At 47.4% G+C, this 21,928-nt stretch overlaps 1 long non-coding RNA gene across 1 annotated transcript in view; it reads left to right on the top strand.

Moving 5' to 3' along the window:
* LOC113607415 (uncharacterized) overlaps positions 1 to 21,485 on the top strand; it is a 38,804-nt gene extending 17,319 nt beyond the window's left edge. Inside the window, exons 2-3 of the long non-coding RNA XR_003427941.1 lie at positions 3,093 to 3,160; positions 20,790 to 21,485. This is a non-coding gene — a long non-coding RNA (uncharacterized LOC113607415). The remainder of the gene's footprint in view (positions 1 to 3,092; positions 3,161 to 20,789) is intronic.
* The last annotated feature ends 443 nt before the right edge of the window (positions 21,486 to 21,928 follow it).

Here is a 21,928-nt window from a genome sequence, read left to right as displayed (position 1 = left end):
TTGGCTGATCAGTGGGAAGGTCAGCTGCACTGGTGAATGCCAGTGTATGGAAGGAAGGGTTGGCCCCCTGCCCTCAGCCATCATGCACTGAGAGGGCCTGTTTCATGCAAAGACTCTGAACTATGGACTCTGGACTCTTCCTGCCACCAGAATCTCAGAGGTCATTTGACCTAAGTTGCCACTCATGGTAGCCTTGTCAGTGGGTACCCAGCCTCTGCTTCCATACCTCCTGTGATGAAAAACTCAGTACTCATTGTAGCAGCTTGTGTCTTGGCTGGACAGCTCAAATCACTGGAAAGGTCCTTGTTTGATGGTGACCTTGGTCTGAGTCCTGGGATTTAGGAGCTGTAGAAAGATGCTAAACATGGTCCACTTTACAACCAGTTGCCTTTCACCATGCTTTTTTAGCCCATCTCCCTGCCTCATAGTATCTCAGTTCACTTTTGGAACATCTGGAGAGGCTGAGGTCCGTGTCCCCCCATCACAGAGGGTGATGTATTTGGGTGACCTTCTCAAGGTCAGACTCCACTCTGACTCCCACTGTGGAGCTTCTGGATCATTCCTGCACATTCCTTTCTCTGCGTGGTGCCTCTTCCTGTTCCTAAGGACTCATCCCCTCAGGTAGTCTGACTTGTTAGCTCTCTCTGGACTGACCAGCCTGAGGTGGCAGGGTGCTACCCGAGTGGGTGGGCTGCCTGGGGCACCCAGACCTCGCCAGCTCTGCAGGGCTCAGAGGAGAGGAGGATGGAGGTAATTGGGGCATGCAGCTCCACCGGGAGGCTGGCAGGGCAGATTGTTTTCCTGTTTGGTTTTCATTCTCTTTCCTCCTATTAGGTTCGGCTGGGCGATTGAAACTGCTGGTGTGTGTGTGGGCAGCACAAGCCTGTGTGCTTGTGTGCTTGCACGTGTGCGTGTACGTGTGTGTGTGCGTGCGCGCGCGTGTGTGCACAGCTGTGTGGGAGGACATCCGTGCGGGAGGCTTCAAGAGGGAGCAGCCTCTCCTTGCCGACCAACTCAGGCTCTGACAGCGCTCCCACTGAATTGGCCTTAGAAAGTTTCCTGGGTTTGACAGGAACAGAACAGAAGCTGCAGATAGGCTGCACAGTTTCCCTGACAACCCCAAAACATGGATGGGAGAGGGAATGGTGGGAATCAGAGAGAAGGGAGTGATTTGGGTCGACCACCAGCTTCAGCCCCTGTCTTTCCCCCTCACAATAGCTTAGGATAAAATGTTAACCTGGTCCCAACGTTCTCCTGGGAAACGGGGAGGGAGGACAGACAGCAGTGAGGGAACAGAGGTGCCCCCTCAGGTAAGGGAAGCAAGAGCTGGGTTCCAGAAGCAATTTCTGGAGGAATCTGGCACCCTCGGTTCTCCTTTCTTACAAAGGTGACTTCTCTCCCTCTACCATTCGCGTCCCTCGCTTTCTTCTCCTGGCAGCTTTGAGGATCCCTCCCCTCCCAAACTAACCCAAGAAAGACCAGAACCCTGGACTCTCTCTACCTGAGAGGAGTGGGAGGGGCAGCGAGGGGCGGGTGTCTCTCCTGATCCCACCCGCTGAACTTTGGGACCGCTCTACTCCTAGAAAGCAGGAGGCGGAAAGCTGAGACTGTTCACTAGGAACAAAAGTCATTTCTTAGTAGTTAGTAAAGCTGCCTCCCCAACTGCAAGGTCCCCTCCCAAGCGAATGTGCTCATAGCATCTCCCCAGAACCAACTCCCGGGAAGACCTGTGCCTGGCAATTCTTGACAGCCCTCTGGTCCTTCCCAGCGTGGAGGCCTCTGGATCAAATTAGCCCTGTCCTTGATCCCTGGTCCCTTGTCTTGGGCACTAGAGTTCCTTTACTTGAGAATTATGGAGGCTCTGAAGGCATTTTTGCATAAAATTTTAAAACCAAGCAACGCTGATGCTGTACTAGTCCTGCAATTAAACCTTAGTGCTGGGTGCCCAGCCCGGCCTTGGTGCAGACCAGACACCAGGCTTTGGGCTCCTTTGGGCACTCAGAGAAGCCCTGCCTTGTTGAGGTGTCAAATGTATTTAGCGAGCAGGTAGAAGGCAGGGGGAGACACTCACAGTGTCCCCTGATGGGTTAGTCTGAGGCTTGAATGGAGGAAGGGGTGCTGGGCAGGGAGTGACAAGGCCAGGGCTCCAGTCTGGCCCAGGCTCCAACCAGCTGACTGGTTGGAGGAAGACAGCCACACTTCTGGTGGCCACAGTCCCAAGCCAAACATTGGAACACAGTCTGACATGCATGTGGGGGGTGGGCAGGTCAATGAATCAGAAGATTTGCAATGAAACAGATGGTTGCTATGACCATGATCCCTTTCTGAGTCTGGCCTTTCTGTCTCTCTCCATGCGTGCTGGGCCCATAACTCCCAGGATGTTTGTCAAGATCTGCCTGGCTTTCTGACTCCAGGGAGTCCAGGGTTCCAGGGCATGTTCCCTCTGCCTCCTCCCTATCTGCTGCCCCTTCCTCTCAGCTCCCTCACCCTCAGCAAGGCGTCGTGGCCCAGGCCCCCCCATCTCCCGCCCCAGTCCAAGCCCAGGCGAGGAGAAGACAGTGCCCACCTCCTCCTCCTGGCTCCCAGGAGAGCAGCAGAGCTTGAAACCCACCCAGGAGAGCAGAGAAGACTGAGTCTTGAGAGTTGCCAACCCCCACGGCTCTAGGAGGACAAGACAGCTTTGAGACTGTGATAATTTTAGGACTCTCCAGTAGGTGGCTGAGAACTGCTTATGAGGAGGGCAGTGTCTAACAAGAATGAGCACAGTATGGGGAGGGAGGGAGAATGACTCAGGAGATCAGGCTCCTTCCTAAGTAGTAGTGTAACCACGTGGGTTGCCAGTAGAGAGGCCTCAGCGTTGGGCCCTTTGTCCACTCTGGAATGTTCTTCCCAAACATCATGTATGCACATACACCCCATTTAAAGGGAAGGATCTTTCTCAGGTACCTTATGGGAGGAACTGGGGACAATGGATAAAAGAGTGTCTTCTTTTGCGGGTTCTCTGAGGTCCCTACTTTGAGTGCTGGGATCCTGGTTTCCACTGGCTTTGACCTCCCTTAACCTTATACCTGTGGGTCCTCTGCTTCCCCCAGGCCAAAGAGACCCCTGTGACTGGCAGCCCTGGCTGAGATTGAGGAGAGAGCCGCTGGAGGTCAGGCAGGTGAGAGATCCATGGTGGACAGTCACCATTTGGCCTCATCTCCCATCCTGAGCCTCTGAGAAATCTGTATGGGGGAGGACTGAGCAAACTGAGGCCAGAAGCTGTGAGCAGATGTGGTGGTACAGAGAGGAGGTGGCAATCCTCAGGCTTGGCCTGAAGCCCACACTGAGTGGTGCAGAGGGCAGTTCAGGGTGGGGTTCATATGCGCCTGGAGTGGCTATGAGGGAGCAGGAATTGGGGGGACTATGTAATAGAATCTCTAACTTCTGAAGATGCTCTACTGAGAGATGCTGCAGACATTAAAGTGTAGGCCATTAAACCAGGTGATACTCCAGGGTACTTTGGGGCCCTTGGGGCACCTCTGGAACCCTTCTGCCCAATTCCCTTGTATTAGTTTCCTGGGGCTGATGAAACAACTTACCACAAACGTGGAGTTTAAAATAACAGAAGTTTATTCTTTCACAGTTCTGGAGGACAAAAGTCAGAAATCAAGGTGTCCACAGGGTTGGTTCCTTCTGGAGGCTCTGAGGGAGCCTCATTCCATGCCTTTCTCCTGGCTTCTGGTTGTTGCTGGCACCCTTTGGCTTGTAGACGCATCACTCTAATCTCTGCCTCCATCTTCACATGGCGTTCTCTGTATGTCTTCTCCTCATTTTATTAGGATATCTGATGTGGAGCCTACCCTGAACCCAGGATGGCTTCATCTTGAGATTCTTAACTAATCATACCTGCAAAGATCTTATTTCCACATAAAGTCACAGTCTGAGGTTTCCGAGTGGTCATGAATGTTGGGGAGACACTCCTCAACCCAAAACATCCCCTAATTGCACCCTTACACCAGATCTCAGGAGGAGCTGAGAAGACCTCCACAGGTTTGTTCACCACCTGCTTGTTGGGGTGTCGCAGGTCAGGGTGGTCAGAGGACACTGGGACCTGAAACTGAGACCCACCTTCCCCACCCCCTTGTTACCCTGAGCCTCCCAGAAAGTTGCAAAGAAAAAGCTGTTGAACCCCGCTCCCACCTTGGGCAGGAATGTTCCTCCTCCATCCAAAAGAAAGACAAATGTCCAGAATGTTTCCTTGGAAAATAAAACTGTACCTTGAACTGCTTCTTGTTAACTAGACAAGTGCCTTTCTCAAGCCTCCCTTAATCCATCTTGCAGCAGCTCAGCCGTGTTTCCTCTTGGTCTGTCCGTGAGGTTGGAGTAGAGCAACCTCCTCCTGACCTACCACTCTGCTAATGCTGAGGAAACATTTATCATCATGTCTTTCCCTGTTTCGGTGGTGAATATTCTCACCTGGAGAGGATACAGCAGAGACATTCAGATGAAACAACCCACCTAAACGCACAGATTTTGAATTTTCTCTATGAGCCATCTCGGCTGACTGTTATTTTTGCACCCCTCCCTTTGTCCCTCCCACCCCAGGGTTGGTAACAAGCTGAGCCATGACTGTCTACTTGCCTCAGAGCAATTATAGCCACCCCCACCCAGCACCACTCCACACAATTTCTCTCTAGTGAAAGAGAAAGCCAGGAAGGCAAGTGTGAGGTAGCATGGCTGTCAGTCACCCTGATGCTCTAGAATCAGCAATCATTACTATGATAAATTTATTTGGAGTTCCCATCACGAATAGCGCCTCAGAAGGGAGAAATCATATTTAAACCTGAGGCCCCACTGAGTTCATCTCCTTTCGGCATTTTAAGGAGAAAAAGGGCCAGCGCTGCAGTGTTAGGCTTTCTTCTACAGCACATGAAGGGGGCAAAGGGTCAGGGGAAGGGGATACTGTAGTCTGAGGATTGAGCAGCTCTCACTGCAGTCTTTTTAATCTTATAAACTCTTGAGCGTTTGGGAGTCTGGTGATAAGAGCAGATCCTGCTCAGGCAGAGCCCAGGGATGGGTGAAAACAGAAGAGACTGGAGCAGGGCCTGGGGAAAAGGAAGAGAGTGGGGCCAAGTGTTGCACCATAGATCAGTGTGTAGGCTGGGATGAGGACCCGGACCCCAGCTGCTGTGTGTCCCTTCCAGAACCATGAATTTCACCTACAGATAAACAAAGGAACCACCATTGTTTTGTGCTTTATACAGTATCTGATTTAATCCTTACAACCCCACTGTGAGGTAAGTGTTGTTATGTATATTTTACTGATTGGAGAAATGAAGCTCAGAGAGGTTAAGTAATTTGCTCAAGGTCACACAGTAAGAGGCGGGAGTCTGGATTTGAACTCAGGTTTGTCTCACCTCAAGAGTCAGTAAGTACTCACAGGCGCCTTGCAGTCCAGCCTCTTTTTCTCCTTAAGGGCCAAGCTGGGGAACTCTGGAGCTGTGAGGTGGAAAGAGGGGAGACTGTACAGGTGGCTCACAGGAGCCACTGCAATAGGGCAGTGAGTAGGTTTGCTGATGCAGAAGAGGAGGCGTCCAGTGACTGGTCCCGGGTACCCATGGGAGAGAAATCTGGCTAAGTCACTGGAATCAGAAACTGGCAGATACTAGAAATGTAGGTTTTGTCAAGGAAATATGAGGTGGTGATTGACTGGGTCAGGGTCTATCTCATTCATGGAACTCTCTGCCCAAGCTTCTCCTCAAGCAGGACTTCTTACTTCTCTTAAATGACTTCATTTTTACCCCTCAGAAGCACAGATTTAATCACGTCCCTTAAGTCACTGGTCTGTTCTAAGCCTGTGTTTTATGCTATTTTATTATTTTCTTCCCTCACTCCTGTTAACTCCTTTACCATAGACACTCATTTCAGTGCATTAAATACATAGCTCTCCAGTCTGCCTTTCATATGCTGATAGAGATATATGTGTATTCTTGAAAAAAGATTCATGATGTTATTGTGTGTGTGTGTTCTTAACCTGCATCATTGGTTTTGTGCTGTAAATCTCACTGTTTCTTCGTTCACTCAATGGTAATGACTTAAGATCAATGCGTGTTGTCATGCATATTTTTTACAGCATAATAGTCCATCATATGCAAATACCATGGTTACTATCCAGCTCCTAGGCACTAGCAACTGTGCTGCAATGAGAATCTTTACACCTCTCTTCATCAGCCCGAGGCAGTGTTTTTCCCACAGTGGGAATGGGAACGCTAGGCCATAGGGCAAATAGATGCACCCCAGTCACCTCAACCTCTCCTTGCACGAACTCCCTGTAACCCACATTCATCATTATGTTCTGCTTTTTAATTGCTGGTTGTATCTTCACTTGTACATGTCTTGTCTCTCCTGCTAGATCATCTCTTGAGGTCAGAGACCATGTTTCACTCATTTTCGTATTCTTAACAGTTCCTAATATACATCTTATACATAGTTGGTGCTTAATAAAACATTTTTTAATAGACTGAATGAATATCCCCTTTCCCACTGGGATGTTACTTTCTTTTTTTATTATTATTATTTTATTTAATTAATTAATTTATTTTGGCTGTGTTGGGTGTTCGTTGCTGCGCTCGGGCTTTTCTCTAGTTGCAGCAAGCAGGAGCTACTCTCCATTGCAGTGCGTGGGCTTCTCATTGTGGTGGCTTCTCTTGTTGCGGAGCATGGGCTCTAGGCGTGTGGGCTTCAGTAGTTGTGGCACGCGGGCTCAGTAGTTGTGGCTTGCAGGTTCTAGAGTGCAGACTCAGTAGTTGTGGCACACGGGCTTAGTTGCTCCGTGGCATGTGGGATCTTCCCAGCCCAGGGCTCGAACCCATGTCCCCTGCATTGGCAGGTGGATTCTTAACCACTGTGCCACCAGGGAAGCCTGGGACGTCACTTTCTGGAGAGCAAGATTGACTGTGGTTCATTCATCTCAACCAAGTTCAGAATCTGACCCTTTAGGTCTGATGCATGACATTTCAGACGTGAAAAAGAGCACTGCTAAGAAAGAATTGGGTTGGGAATTAGGAGGCTTGAGTGCCATGTGACGAGTTTTATGACCTTGGACGGGTACATTTCTCCTCTGAGCCTCGGTTTCCCTGCACATTGGGAGGGGTTTAGTGGCTTCTTTCTCCCAGCCTTGGATGAGGAAAATGATGAGCTGTGTTGATGATGAGTGTTACCTGTCCATCTCCCATTCGAAAATGCTGCTGGAGGAGAAGGGGAGCGGGGGAAGCCAGGGCCAGCACACACCTGTCCCCTTTGGCCCCTCCTCTGTCCCCCATCACCCCATGCAGTTTCGATTTACCCATTTCTAGAATATTTGTCACTGAAGACATAGGGTCTCTGAGAGGGATTAGGGCTCCCTTGGGAAGATCTAGCCTATGAATGAACAGAGAAAGAGAAGAGAACGGCTGAAGGAAGACTAAAGGCCTGCAGTAGTAATTGGGGCAACAACCGGAATTCAAGGGAGGCATCACTCATGGCAACCAGACTGGAACACAGAAGAAATAGGGCAAAAGTGTAGCACATAGTCACCTCTGAAATGTGGGCACCAGGGCTGATCCAGGGGATCCTACCACGGTCCTATCGGAGATACCTGTTTAAGGTCTAAGGGAGGAAAACCAAGTGGATTCAGGCTACACTGAGAAAATTCAATGGGACATCAGGGCCAAGTGTAGGACTGAATGGGTTCCCAATCAGGATGCAAGAAAATCACTACTGGGAGGTGTTTTGAAAGTAAAACCTACTCTCGTAGAAAAGGTCAGCAGCTCTGGGAAACTGGGGGTGGGGGGAGGGATGGGAGGAGAGTATACCTACCAGTACTGGGGTCTATGGTAACCTTTTTGGGCTCAGCACTGAGAGATAGTGAGATCTCCATGGTGACAGGTTAGTTACTACTATGGGTGATCAGGGTTAAAGATAGACCTGCTCAGGGCTCCAGGAGACCAAGGAGGAAGACCCCAGCCCCCTTAGAGTTTAGGCCTGGCACTGGCATAGCATCACTTCTGCAACACAGAAGTACGACACAGGCAACACAGTCACAGGCCAGCCCTGATGCCATTGGAGTAGCAATAGAGCCACTTCTTCCTGGGTGGAATGTCAATAAACTCTTGGTCATTTCTATTCTGCCACGCATGCCTCCCACTCAGTCCTTTCCCCTCCTACTCCCCTATTACCTGCTCCTAACCTGTTGCCTCCTGCATTCCTCTCACCTGCCTTAAGCACAGACCCTTTCCTCTGGCCTCTGTCTCTAAGCCCTCCGTTCCTGCACAGTCATTACCGCCCTCCAGGGTCACCCCCTTTTCCCTGACCCCTCTATCTCAGCCCCTCTATTAGCTCCTTTCACAGGCCCATCTGGACCCTCTTCTGTTGTGAACTTCATTTTGGGTAATCCTTCCCCTTTCTCTTCCCTCGTGAAATAGAACTTTTCCTCAGACAGAACCAGATCTTTACTGGCAATTTTCTTTTCTTCTTTTTTTTTTGGATTTCTATTTATTTATTTATCTTATTTATTTATTAACATCTTTATTGGAGTATAATTGTTTTACAATGGTGTGTTACTTTCTGCTTTACAACAAAGTGAATCAGCTATACATACACATATATCCCCATATCTCCGCCCTCTTGCGGTTCCCTCCCACCCTCCCTATCCCACCCCTTTAGGTGGTCACAAAGCACCGAGCTGAGCTCCCTGTGCTATGCAGCTGCTTCCTACTGGCAATTTTCAATGACAGCTGCTGCTTCTCTCATGAAGAGGGCTCAGCTCTCTTGCTTCCTATCGTGACTTCAGACTCTGCACAAAACAGTACATAATGGAAATGAAATTATTTCATTAAAGTCTCTCAATCCAAATGGAGGATGAAGATAGAGTTACAATTAATCAGTCAAAAACCTTTATTGACTGGAATGCCCAGTCCAGTGAGGAACCAACCACTTAACAGATAATCAGTTTACAGTGTATGACCAGTGGGTATGAGCAAAGTGGTAGTGAGCTCCTCGAGGTCAGGGACCAAGTCTCATTTATTTGTGCCTTGGATCCCAGCTCAATGCCCACCAAATGTAAACGCATGAGTGAATACATGAGTTACTGAATGAATCGTTGCATGCTTCTGGATATAAAATTACCTCTAGAAAGCCAATTTCTCTTGGATTAACTGGCATTCACATGAGTCATGTAGAAGTCTCTGGAGGGCATTCAGGATCAAGAATTAAGACTCTTCTTTTAAAAATCTTTGCCATCTGGCCATCTGCTTATCCTGGCTTCTCCCCATCTTGACTGAGGATGCTCATAACTCCAGGACTTTCCAAATGACCTCAGCATCTGACTCACAGTTCTCTTGCACACCATGCACACTCTGTTCTCAATCTCGGCAATTCAATATCTGTGTATAGTTGTTTCTTCTCTAGCCCCCTGATCTAATGATTCTTGACCTTGGCCCATTTTTTTTGTGTGTTGGTTGCTAGCTCAGCTTTCCAGCCTTATTTTCAAGATTACTTTTTACACCTTGTATTATCAACCTAGGTGGCCATGTCCCCCAACACAATTGTCCATGTTGAATGGGCACCATCCCCATGAACCAACATGCCACCCATACTTCACAGGCAAGCTTAAACATTGCCTTCTTCACAGGACTTGTGCTGATTCACCCAACTAGCTGTGATCTCCTCTTTCCTGAAAATTGCAGAGAATCTTACTTGTCCTTCTCTTATGGAATGTGTCATAGTCTGCTGTCTTAGTCCATTCAGGTTGCCACAACAAAAATTCCATAGTGTGGATGGCTTAAACAACTAAATTTACTTCTCACAGGTCTGGAGGATGGGAAGTCCAAAATCATGGCCCTGGCAGATTTTGTGTCTGGTGAGAGCCTGCTTCGTGATTCACAGGTGGAGCTTTCTAGCTGTAAGCCTTACACAGCAGAAGTGGGACAAGGGAGCTTTCTAGGGTCTCTTCTAAGAGGGTACTAATCCCACTCATGAGGGTCCCACACTCATGACCTAATCACCTCTCAAAGATCCCACCTCCTAACACCATCATATTGGGGTTAGGATTTCAACATATAAATTTTGGGGGACACAAGAATTCAGTCCATAACATCTGCCTTCTAGTATTGTTATGTGTGTCTTTGCCTCACCTTCTCTAGTTTGATGTAAGTTTTCATGGAGAGGAGGCTGTGCCTCACTCATCTTCTTGTCACACCCCTTCATAACAGTACCTAGCGCAGAACAGTGGACAGATGTTATTTTGTCTTCACAGCATCCCATCTTTTAAGGGATCCTCCTTCTATGTCTATATGATTAAAGTGGAGCTGTAAATTATGGTGTCCCACAAAGTTGGGCAGAAAATACAGGCTGGCCAATGAAAATACTCCATTCCCAGCCTTAGAGATGACACACAACCTAATCAGAACAAAAGAGTCTGCCTTGAGATTTGCTACATGCATACACTGAGAAAGGTCTTTCTTCTTCTAAGACCAGAAGCTATGGGGAAGAGGTAGATTGGCCTTTCTGTGGCCGTCTCTCTAGCCAACATGGAGAAAGCTACAGGAGAGAGTGAGGCCTACCTCAAAGGGAGCAGACACAGAAACAATAATAGCTGGCGTGTTCAGAGCTGGCTTTACACTAGACACTATTCCAAGCACATTGTGTGGATGATCTCATTTACTCCTCACAAGAACTATGAAGCAGATACTATTATTATAGCCATTTTACAGATGAGGAAACAAGGGTACTAAGAAGTTAAGCAACTTGTTTTCAGATACCAGCTAGATAGGTGGTGGCGCCAGGATTTGAATCCAGCCTGTGGGACCCCAAAACTATCATGCTATGCTATTCCATATGAGCCAAGACGAACATAAATGGGAGATAGATGGATTTATTCATTTATGAACAAGTGCAAGGGAGAACTGACAACATCGTTTGTGCCTGGAGCCAGCTGACTCATGTGCTTTTTAGTTAAATAAGCCAGTGCATTCTCTCTTTGCTTAAAATAGTTTGTGTATCAGTCACTTGCAACCTCCTGGGTTCATGGAAGAACATGTCTTAGAGATAGAGCACTACTTCTAGGCTTGCATCCTGGCACTACCCCTCAACACTTGGACAAATTACTTGACCTCTCAGGACCCTGGAGGTAAATACCCCAGACTCTCAGGGCTGAGGGGACTGTGACTGGAGATGAGATTACATGTAAATACACTTAACATTCTGCTAACACAATTTAAGTACTCAATAATTGTTAGATCTCTTCTCTTCTCCTTTCCCTTATGAGGAGTACCTGTTCAATAAGCATTTGTTGAATTGAATTAAATCCTCAAGAGGCTGCAGGATGTAGCCTGAGCTTGAATGCAGCTGGAGTTACAGAGTCTCTAATCAGGGGCAGCTCCTCAGCTTGAGAGGCCACCTGACAACCCTATTTGGCCATTAGAAAGAAAAAGAAGGATGTTAAGCATCTTTTCATGTGTTTGCTGGCCATTTGTATGTCTAACAAACACATGAAAAGTTGCTCAGCATCACTAATCATTAGAGAAATGCAAATCAGAACTACAAGGAGGTGTCACTTCACACGGGTCAGAATGGCCATCATCAAAGAATCTACAAACAGTAAATGCTGCAGAGGGTGTGGCACGGATTGGGAGACTGGGGTTGACATACATACACTACTATGTATAAAATAGATAACCAATGAGAACTGACTGTATAGCACAGGGAACTCTACTCAATGCTCTGTTGTGACCTAAATGGGAAGGAAATCCAAAAAAGAGGGGAAATATGTATACGTATAGCTGATTCACTTTTCTGTGCAGCAGAAACTAACACAACATTGTAAAGTAACTATAATTAAAAAAAAAAAAGAAAGAAAGAGGAGGAGGGATTCTGCCCTTCTTTGGTCTCCATCTCACTGACAGTCTTAGCCTCTCTGCTTCCAGATCGCTCCAGCCTAGAGAACAATGGCTGTCTGCAGTAACTTCAGAGGTGCTCTGGCCCCTCCATGTCCTCTTTTGTAAGATAAGGTGGGGGTCCTTTGAGAAAGAGAACCAGGCGTGGCTTTCTTAACATAAGAGAAGACATTTTTTTGCCTAAGCCATTTTGTAATCTAAGCCTGGCCACAATGCTTGCCTTTGAACAGGTCTAGTAATTAATGATCTTAAGGGAAGTGAGGAAATGTAGGAACAAAGGAAAAGCAGTTAAGAAACAATAGTTCAGATAAACAGCAAGGTCCTACCGTACACCACAGGGAACTATATTTAATATCTTGTAATAACTTATAATGAAAAGGAATATGAAAAAGAATATATATATAACCGAATCACTTTGCTGTATACCAGAAACATAACACTGTGAATCAACTATACTTCAATTTAAAAAGAAAAGAAAAGAAAAGAAAAATCAGAATATATAAGCAGATCATCTGATTTAAAAACAGTAAAGAAGGGCTTCGCTGGTGGCACAGTGGTTGAGAGTCTGCCTGCCGATGCAGGGGACACGAGTTCGTGCCCCCGTCCGGGAAGATCCCACATGCCGCTAGGCCCGTGAGCCATGGCCGCTGAGCCTGCGCGTCCAGAGCCTGTGCTCTGCAACGGGAGAGGCCACAACAGTGAGAGGCCCATGTACCGCAAAAAAAAAAAAAAAAAAAAAAAAAAAAAAAGGAAAGAAAAAAAAAAAAAGGAAAGAAACAATAGTTCAGCAATATAACAGAGTCCTAGTTCCTCCTCAAGAAAAGCACCTAACAATCAGATATGTATCTTTGAGTTCCGCAGGAACTCAAAGGCCCCCACCCAGGTGGAGGAAGGAACCATGATGTTGACCCTCCTGACTTCAGTCAACTAAAGCTTGGACTCTGTCAAACTTTGCCCCACTTCTATGCTGAATTCTCCTCTGCTGAAGCCCCTCCATGAATATGCAAGTACTCTTAGCTTAAAACGTCCCCACTTTGGGCTTCCCTGGTGGCACAGTGGTTGAGAGTCCGCCTGCCAGTGCAGGGGACACAGGTTCGTACCCTGGTCCGGAAAGATCCCGCAATCCGCGGAGCGGCTGGGCCTGTGAGCCGTGGCCGCTGAACCTGCGCGTCCGGAGCCTGTTGCTCCACAACGGGAGAGGCCACAGCAGTGAGAGGCCCGCGTACCAAAAAAATAAATAAATAAAAAATAAAATAAAACTTTCCCACTTTTGCTGTTTGGGGAGATACTACTTTGGGAAAGATCCCCAGTGTTCCCCTTACTTGCTGCAAGTAATAATCCTTCCTTCTCCCAAACTTTGGCTTAGTTGTATCTTTTGGCTCAACACCCACCAAGAGGCAAACCCAGTTTTTAGGTAACGCTTTCCCTCCTCCTCATAGTTTCCCTCCTATCCAGATACTACTGATTAATTAACCTTCTAGGTCTTTCTCAGACCTGCTCTCTCTTCTTTACCCCAACTGACAGTGCCCTTCATCTCCTTTCTGGATGTTTGCCTCAACCTCCTCACAGCCTCCCTCCCTCCAGCCTGCCAGCCCCATGGTGCAACCAGGAACACCCATGTTCAAGATGACCAAGCCACTCTTCACCTTAAAACCGCCATTGCCTACTGGATAACGGGCAAACACTTAGCAGTCACGCAAGGCCCTCCTCAGCCTGGTCCCCACCCACAACTCTAGGCCCATCTCCTACCTTTGCTATTTTATGCCTCCGTGCCATCCTCACCCTGTTCCCGCTTCTGGAAAACCCTGCGCCACCCACCTCCTGCAGCCTCTTCCCCCAGTTCTTACTCATCCTTTAAGACTCTGCTCAGTTGTTTGTTTTTTTTTTCTCCTGGAAACCTTCCATAAACTCCCAGCCCACTCACTGGGCCAAGTGCCTCTCCTCCGTGTTCCCACGGCACTGGTACATAATTCTGTCTTCTCACATATCTTTTTATACTGATAAGATCACTTTCTCCATCTCTCCTGAGAACTTTGCGGCCTTACTCAAGAAACTTGAGGTCTTACTCAAGTGTGTAACCCTTGCACCCAGCACAGTGCCTGGCTCCCAGTCGGCCCCCACCTGCAGACACCGTGAAAGCTGATTCAAAGGGACTGAAAAGGAGAAACAGGAGCCATTACATGTCTTGCAGATGAAAATCCTGGTTTCCGGGCTTCCCTGGCGGCGCAGTGGTTAAGAATCCACCTGCCAGTACAGGGGACATGGGTTTGAGCCCTGGTCTGGGAAGATCCCACATGCCGCGGAGCAACTAAGTCCGTGCGCCACAACTACTGAGCCTGCGCTCTAGAGCCTGCAAGCCACAACTACTGAGCCCACGTGCCTAGAGCCCGTGCTCCGTAGAAAGAGAAGCCACCACAATGGGAAGCCCACGCACTGCAACGAAGAGTAGCCCTGGCTCGCTGCAACTAGAGATAGTCCGCGTGCAACAACAAAGACCCAATACAGCCAAAAATAAAATAAAAATAAAATAAATTAAAGAAAAGAAAATCCTGGTTTCCTTTTTTCCCTCTGGTTGATTCCTTAATCGCAGGACTGGGGTCAGTGGTTAATACAACACTTAGGGTTTAATTGTTGGGGGGAAGAGGGAGTGGTTTACTCACCTTCTAAACTGAGGAAGGGGTACTCTCTCCACTAGTGGTGGAAAAGGAAAAAAGAATTTTCTCTGGGATCCTGTGTGGTTGTAGCATTGTTTGTGTAATTGTGTGATTCTTCATATAGTTTTGCATGCATGATACATGAATAGGTAACCTTTGGCTACCTTAAAATAGCCCCCATCTCAGTTTTAAAAAGGATAAAGTTATTTCATTACATCTAAATATAGGCAAAGAGTTTGTACTGATGCATAACTTAAGCAAATGCATGCAAATCCCTTGCAGGCTGGTGGGACCTGATGATGCCATCACCGTAGTTACATCTCAGGCCCCCCATCGTTCCTCCTCCCTTCTGCTGGACCTGGAACAACCATGTAACCTCTCGGACTCTTAGGATTCTCCTTGACCTAGTGGGCTAGTGATTCCTGTCAGCCTGCCTCACAGGGCCCTTGGGAGAAGTGGATGGAAAAATGGGCAGAGAGAGGGCTGTGCTCCAGGAGATGCAACCCTGAGGAGGAGGAACTGGGTGGAGTGGTGGGCAGGCCATCGTGGGAAGTCCTGCTGGGCCAGCTGCCCGCTGCTATGCTGGAATTTCTGGGGTTTCATTCCTCTATAATTCTCATTTCCCCCCCTCTCAAATCTGTTTTCCATCAGATAGAAATGTGTTCTCTCTGCCTTTCTCCCCGAGCCGTGCCTGGCCTCTTAGAACTAGGCTGAATCTTTTGGCACCCACTTATTAAAACCAAGAAGACAGGAGACGGACTAGCCGTGCGGCCACCCCTCGCGATCCCCCTTCCCCCCAGCTCGCCCTGATTCCCGCCTTTCTCCCTGGATGGAAAGTTTGGCCTCAGACTGTCCTCGTGACTGGAAAAAGCAGGGTCAGCTCATCAAAGCAGAACAGGGGTTGTTAGTTATCTTTCTTCTTTCGGAAGGTTATTAAGAAGGCATCGCTTGGGAAGGGGGGGTCACCCGGGCCCGGCTGGCTCCAGCCAGAAAGGTGGCCACGTGGTTCATCAGGGAGAAGGCCTGCCAGGGGCAGGGAGGACGTTATCAGCTGGTGGTGAGGTGTTGAGAGGGGGTGGCTATGGAAGGGAAATGTGTGTGGGGAAGTGGTCGCTGTGCCAGGCCAGGAGGGAAGGCCAAAGGGGAGTGACTTATTCTATGTCAGGCCAGTTTTCTCTCGAAAGGTGCTGGGGCCAAGCCCAATGCTCCCTCTTTCTGTCTTTCCTGCTTCCCTGGGAATAGGAAGGAAGTGTGTGTGACGATGAGGAGAAGGGCTCTGTACCTCTGAGGGGACATTTGGGGCCAGCTGCTGGGTTTTCCAGTTTTCATGTCTCAGTAACTGCAGGAGACTGTCTCTTTCTAAGGGGCAGTTGCAATATTACCTTAGAACATCTGGGTTGCCATCTTGTATTCCTGGATTCTCCAGCAGTACAGTGGGGCTGTGGTATGACCTGGAAGGGAACACCTAGGGTGGGAACAGAAAGAAGGAGACTTACATGGTGATCATTTTGAAATGTATAGAAATATTGACTTACTATGTTGTGTACCAGCAACTAACATAGTGTTGTAGGTCAATTATACTTCAAAAACAAAGAGGCAAACAAATAAACTTATCAAAAGAGATCAGATTTGTGGTTACCAGAGGCAGGGGTTGGGGGTGGGAGTGGGGAGAGGGGAATTGGTTGAAGGCAGTCAAAAGGTACAAACTCCAGTTATAAGATAAATTCAGGGAATTCCCTACTGGTCCAGTGGTTAGGACTCCACGCTTTTACTGCTGGGGCCCAGGTTCCATCCCTGGTTGGGGAACTAAGATCCCACAAGCTGTGTGGCCCGGCCAAAAAAAAAAAGATAAATACATACTAGGGATGTACAACATGGTAGATACGATGAACACTGCTGTATGTTACATATGAAAGGTGTTAAGGAGTAAATCCTAAGGGTTCTCATCACAAGGAAAATATTTTTTCTACTTCTTTAATCTTGTATCTATTTGAAATGATGGATGTTCACTAAACTTACTGTGATAATCATTTGATGATGTATGTAAGCCAAGTTTCTATGCTGCACACCTTAAACTTATACAGTGGTGTATGTCAATTATATCTCAATAAAACTGGAAGAAAAAGAAAAAAATGAAATAAAAAAAAAAGAAAGAGGTCTGGACAGGAGTCAGCTGAATTGGGGGACAACAGAGGGTGGGGTGTGCGGGAAAGGACGCATATGTCTGTCGAAGATCAGTGGTCGAAGGCTGAGGCAAGAAGAGCATGGTCGGAGGGGGAGGGGATATTACAACCTCCACCAACCCCCAGCACAGCGTTCTGTCCCTGTTGAACTGCCGTAAGCTCTCCCACATTTCTATTTTACCTGTAGAGATCTGAGAGTTTTCAGGAACTAATTCTGGGAAGTTCTGACTCTGTGTGAAAGGCAACGTCAGAAACAACAGCATACCAAGGCGTGATTACGGTCCCTAAAAATGTATCTATCCCTTCTTCTCTGAGTAGTTAAACTCAGAATTTCAGTGAGGCACCTGGCTCCTCAGCTCAAGACCCCATCTCCCAGCTTCCCTTGCTCCTAGCTGTGGCTTTAGGGTGAAGTTTTAGCCAATGGCATGTGAGTGGAAGGGATGGGTGCCACTTCTGGGTAGTACCCTAAAGGGAAAGACATACACTCCACTGCCCTTTTCCCCCTTCTCTCTGACCAGATGTGGATGTGATGGCAGGAGCTGGAGCAATTACCTTAGATCTTGACATGGAAGCCACATGTTGAGGATGGCAGAGTGACAAAGTAGGATGAGTCTGTCCTGCACTGTGAAACTGCCATAGGACTCTCTCTTGGTGAAGCCACTCTTAGCATGACTTTGTCACAGCAGCTGAACTTGTATCATACCTATGTAAATAACACAGCCAACAGTTGCTGAGAGCTTCCTGTGTATCCATCACTGTACTGGGGGTTTTACACGTAGCATTTAATTTAATCTCCTCCTAAGCCAGTGAGTTGGTGAGCAGCATGCTGTCCTGACCCTCAACACCCCAGACATATCTCTCCTCCCCTCCCTATCCTATCCAGGCAAGGTCAGGTTGTTGGGGTATCTGCCTCACAGCCCTCATTGTCTCCGCCACATACCATGCAATGGATCATGCACATATGAAGAGCCCACATCTATGAATAAACTCAGACTAAGACATAGCCGCCCCCCCAATTTAACGATCCTTCACGTGGAGTAGGAGTGGCGATCCCTGCTTGATGGCTGTGGTTACATGCAGTAGTCTGTATACCGGTCCTACCCCCACTCTTCCTTCCCACTCAGGAACGCCTATTGCAGTGCAGGGGAGTCGGAGTGACATTATTGAGGATGAGTCTTGAATTTGTTCTAATTTATTTTTTAGAAGGTGGATTCCTCCATAAGTCTTTTGAGCACTATTAGTAACAAATCTTTCTTCACCCCCTCATTTGACTGTGGTGGATCGGTTGTAATGACACTGCTGTGGGGAACCACCAGCCTGAGGGACTGCTTCAGTCATTGGTCATGTCTGCAGCTGGTCAGCTTTCCCTCGCACGGTCTGCAGCACCACAGGGCAAGGACAATGGGGTGCTAGCTCTTCAGTGTGGACAGAACACACGGATGTCATAAAAAAGAACATGGGCCAGTTTTGCACTCCCTGAGTATTCCTTCTGCCTTCTGCTTACAGTGTCTTGCTTTCCCTTCAGGGAGCACCTACTGCCTATTCCATGTGTTCAAACGTCTGCTCTTTTCAAAGTTTAGGCATGTGACCCAAACCTGACTACAGTCTCTCTCTCTCTCTCTCTCTCTCTCTCTCACCCAGTGTTGTGTCCCAGGTAACAAGATGTATAACAGTTGGGACTGAATTGTCTTGACTCATGAATTCTCACTACTCTGGATACTGAGTATTAATTTACATAATTAATTAGAGCAAATTCAAGATTATCCTTAAATGCAGTCACTCTCTCCTGCATTTCAATATGTCTTCTTGAAGTGGAGAGAGAAGACTCACACTAGAGTTAACAGGTAGGAAAGCTGCATAATGGGCAGGACCCCAGGTCCTGTCCTTCCCAGGCATTGTTGCCCAAGTCCCCCTCTCATTCTGGGAGCTTCCCTGTAATCCGAGCAACCACACTGCACAACTTTAGGAGGAACCATTCACATGTCATCTCTGGTGTTGTGCAAAGAGGTGGCACTGCCCCATAGCCTTCCAGTACATTCCTCGTTGTTGTTTAAGTTAGCACAAGTCAGTTCTTGAGGGTTACAACCAAAGAAGCTAACCTGGAATCTTTAGCCATTCTCCCACAACCCACTGCTATTCAACCATCCAGCAACTAGACTTGCTTCCCTTTTCCTTTAAGTGCTCCAGGAATAGCATTATCACATTTGAAATGTAAAAAAGTAAACAAAAATACAGGATACCCAGTTAAGTTTGATTTCAGATAGACATAATTTTTTAGTATAACTATGTCTCATGCAATTTTTGGGCACCCTGTGTTGTATCTGGCAGCCCTACCCAGGGAAGAAAATGATGTCTCATCTTTCGGGGTTGATATAAAAGCACTCACCCACATTTACCCGTTTCTCCTGCCCCTTACCGTAATATGTAAAGTGCATCTTTAGGAGTGGCCATATAATTTACCAGATGGTTGGTTTAAGGGTAGGCACCTTATACAAAATGGACCAAGGTGCCTTCCCAGAATTTTTCAGACAGGAAGTAAGAAACAATTAAGTACTCTCAGGTGTAAGAGTTTGGAAAACACTAAGCTCAGGGACTAATGGCAGCCTCGATTTCTTACACGTGAACAGGACTGGTCTTTATTGAGAGAACATGTTGGATGTGCAGGCAGAAGCAGAGCGGAGAGAGGGAGACAATTCTGACAGTGTTCGAATTGCAGGTTCCAGCTGTTCTTGAGACCTCCCTGCCTTGGCCATGTTTTGATTTTTAATCTTTCTTAGATTCTATGAACTATTCAGTTCTTTTTTGCCCAAGAGTTGAAGCCAAATTAAAACAAGTTGCAACCCTTATTTCATTGTGTTGGAGTAAAGTTCTTAAGTTTCCATCTTCCCAAGATGTGAGTGGGAGCTGTATCTTACTCATTCTGGCCACCACAGCATGTAACCCAGCACCTGGCATAGACTAGGAGCTAGATTATATTTTAAATAAATTAATAAATGACTCCGTGGGCTTGGAGGTCAGCAGCATAATGTACATTTGACGAACTTCATTTCTTGAAAGATACTCGCACCAGGAATTTTCTCAGCAGCTCACTGAAAAGCCCTGAAACTTAGAGCATCTGCCACCCACAGCTGGCCTGTTTGGAAGCAAGACTATGTTGGGTCATGTGTTTTTATAGAGGGTGGAGAGTAATGAGCCTTTATGATAAGGATCGTGATACTGAAACAACCTTGCTTCAAAAGCTAACCTCCTTGCATTTTGCAGTGGTTTCAATTCCCTTCTAGACAGATGAGAATGGAATAGGAGCAAGTCCTGTTAGGCCCTCCTAAGGAAGCCCTGGGAAGATGGCCCTGGCACTCCTGGTCCAGACCTAGCACAATTCCTGACAGCAGGAAGTGTAGGGAAAGGTCCAGGTGTAAGTGAATAGGGTAGGGGTCCCCGGAGAAAGAGAACCAAGCCTGGCTTTCTTGACATAAGAGAAGCCATTTTAGGCCTAAGCCGTTTTGGGATCTAAGCCTGGCCACGATGCTTGCCCTTGAGCAGGTCTCAGTAATAATGATCTTAAGGGCACAAAAGAACAAACGACTGTTAACAGGAAAGAGAAGTAACAATAGCAAAGATAATAAATCAGTTGTAAAGACTCCCAGTTCTGTTTCAATGTTAAAAATTAGCCTGAAGCATTTTCTTGAGCTGTTTTGCAGAATTTAAACCCACCTCGAGTGCTCAACCACCAGATCTACTGGAACCTAAAAGATGATGTCATTGACTTTTCTGACCCTGGTGACTTCAATCAGCTAAAGCTTGGACACTTGTAGACTTTTGCCCCAGTTCTATACTGAATTCTTCTGTTCAAGCCCCTTCATGAATATGTATCTACCACTCAAGCCCCATCATGAATATGCCTGTACTCTTAGTTGAAATTTTCCCCAGTTTTGCCGTTGGGGAGACACTGCTTTGGGAAAGATCCTGGTGTCCTCCTTACTTGTTGAAAATAATAAGTCCTTCCTTCTCTTGATCTTTGGCTTTGTTGTGTCTTTCAGCTTGACACCAACCAAGAGGTGAACCAGTTTTCGGGTAGCATCTGTAAGGCATGCCCAGGTGGTACCATCAGGAGCGGTGGTATGTAACCCTCAGCCCTCCGACATCCTAATTGTTACAGAATGTCCTGCCTGGGCTCTGACCCTTCAAGCCCCATCACCCTGTCTCAGGCCCCTCAAAAGCCTGAAATTTTGTTGCCAGAGGTTCAAAGGTCTCAGGTTACAACAGAGGCGGGGCACCTGGAAGCACAGGCCCCATGTCCCCTAACAAGACTTTCAGGAAAGAGGAGTCAGCTTTCAGCTCCAGTGCCAAGCTGTCTAGAAAGGGGGACCAGTGAGTGTCTTGCCCTCCCTAGAGAGCGGTAGCCCCTGTCTCCCAAGCTGTGCAGGGAGACAATTCTTTCTGTCGGCCTGTGGAAGAATGAACTCTGTTGCCCTCTGCACTTGAGGAATTCCATCATCCTTAAATTATTTGTGTCAATCGTTTGAATCGAAAGAGAATTTTAGAGCTGGGAGAATTTGTTTATATTGTTGCAATTTATAATGCTCATTTTGTCACAGCAGTTTGCCTATACAAAAGGATGACCTAACATTCACTTATGGAGAGAGAAAACAAAACGCAAACTAAGGGGGCTTCCCTGGTGGCGCAGTGGTTGGGAGTCTGCCTGCTAATGCACGGGACACGGGTTCGAGCCCTGGTCTGGGAGGATCCCGCATGCCGCGGAGCGACTGGGCCCGTGAGCCACAACTACTGAGCCTGCGCGTCTGGAGCCTGTGCTCCGCAACGGGAGAGGCCGCCACAGTGAGAGGCCCGCGCAACGCGATGAAGAGTGGCACCCGCTCGCCGCAACTAGAGAAAGCCCTTGCACAGAAACGAAGACCCAACACAGCCAAAAATAAATAAATTAATTAATAATTAAAAAAAAAGCAAACTAAGGCTTTGCAACATCAAAGTGAATATTACTTTTGACAAAATGTACAGAGATGTGGAAAAAAGGCTGATCAGAAGGTTTTGTTAATAATGGGCTTGCTGGCTGATCCCTGAGGCTCCCTTCAGCTCTAAGTCTTTGTTTCTTCTGTGTTCATCACATTTGCATGCTGATTTTTGTATCAATGGTGAGGAAAGACTCCAGTGAAAATGT

This window comes from Aethalodelphis obliquidens, unplaced genomic scaffold (assembly GCF_003676395.1).
Source record: "Aethalodelphis obliquidens isolate GAN/ISIS:26980383/991018 unplaced genomic scaffold, ASM367639v1 scaffold48, whole genome shotgun sequence".
In the NCBI taxonomy this organism is placed as follows: domain Eukaryota; kingdom Metazoa; phylum Chordata; class Mammalia; order Artiodactyla; family Delphinidae; genus Aethalodelphis; species Aethalodelphis obliquidens.
The sequence above is the reverse complement of the archived record's forward strand: the minus strand, read 5'-3'. Positions and strand labels throughout refer to the sequence as shown.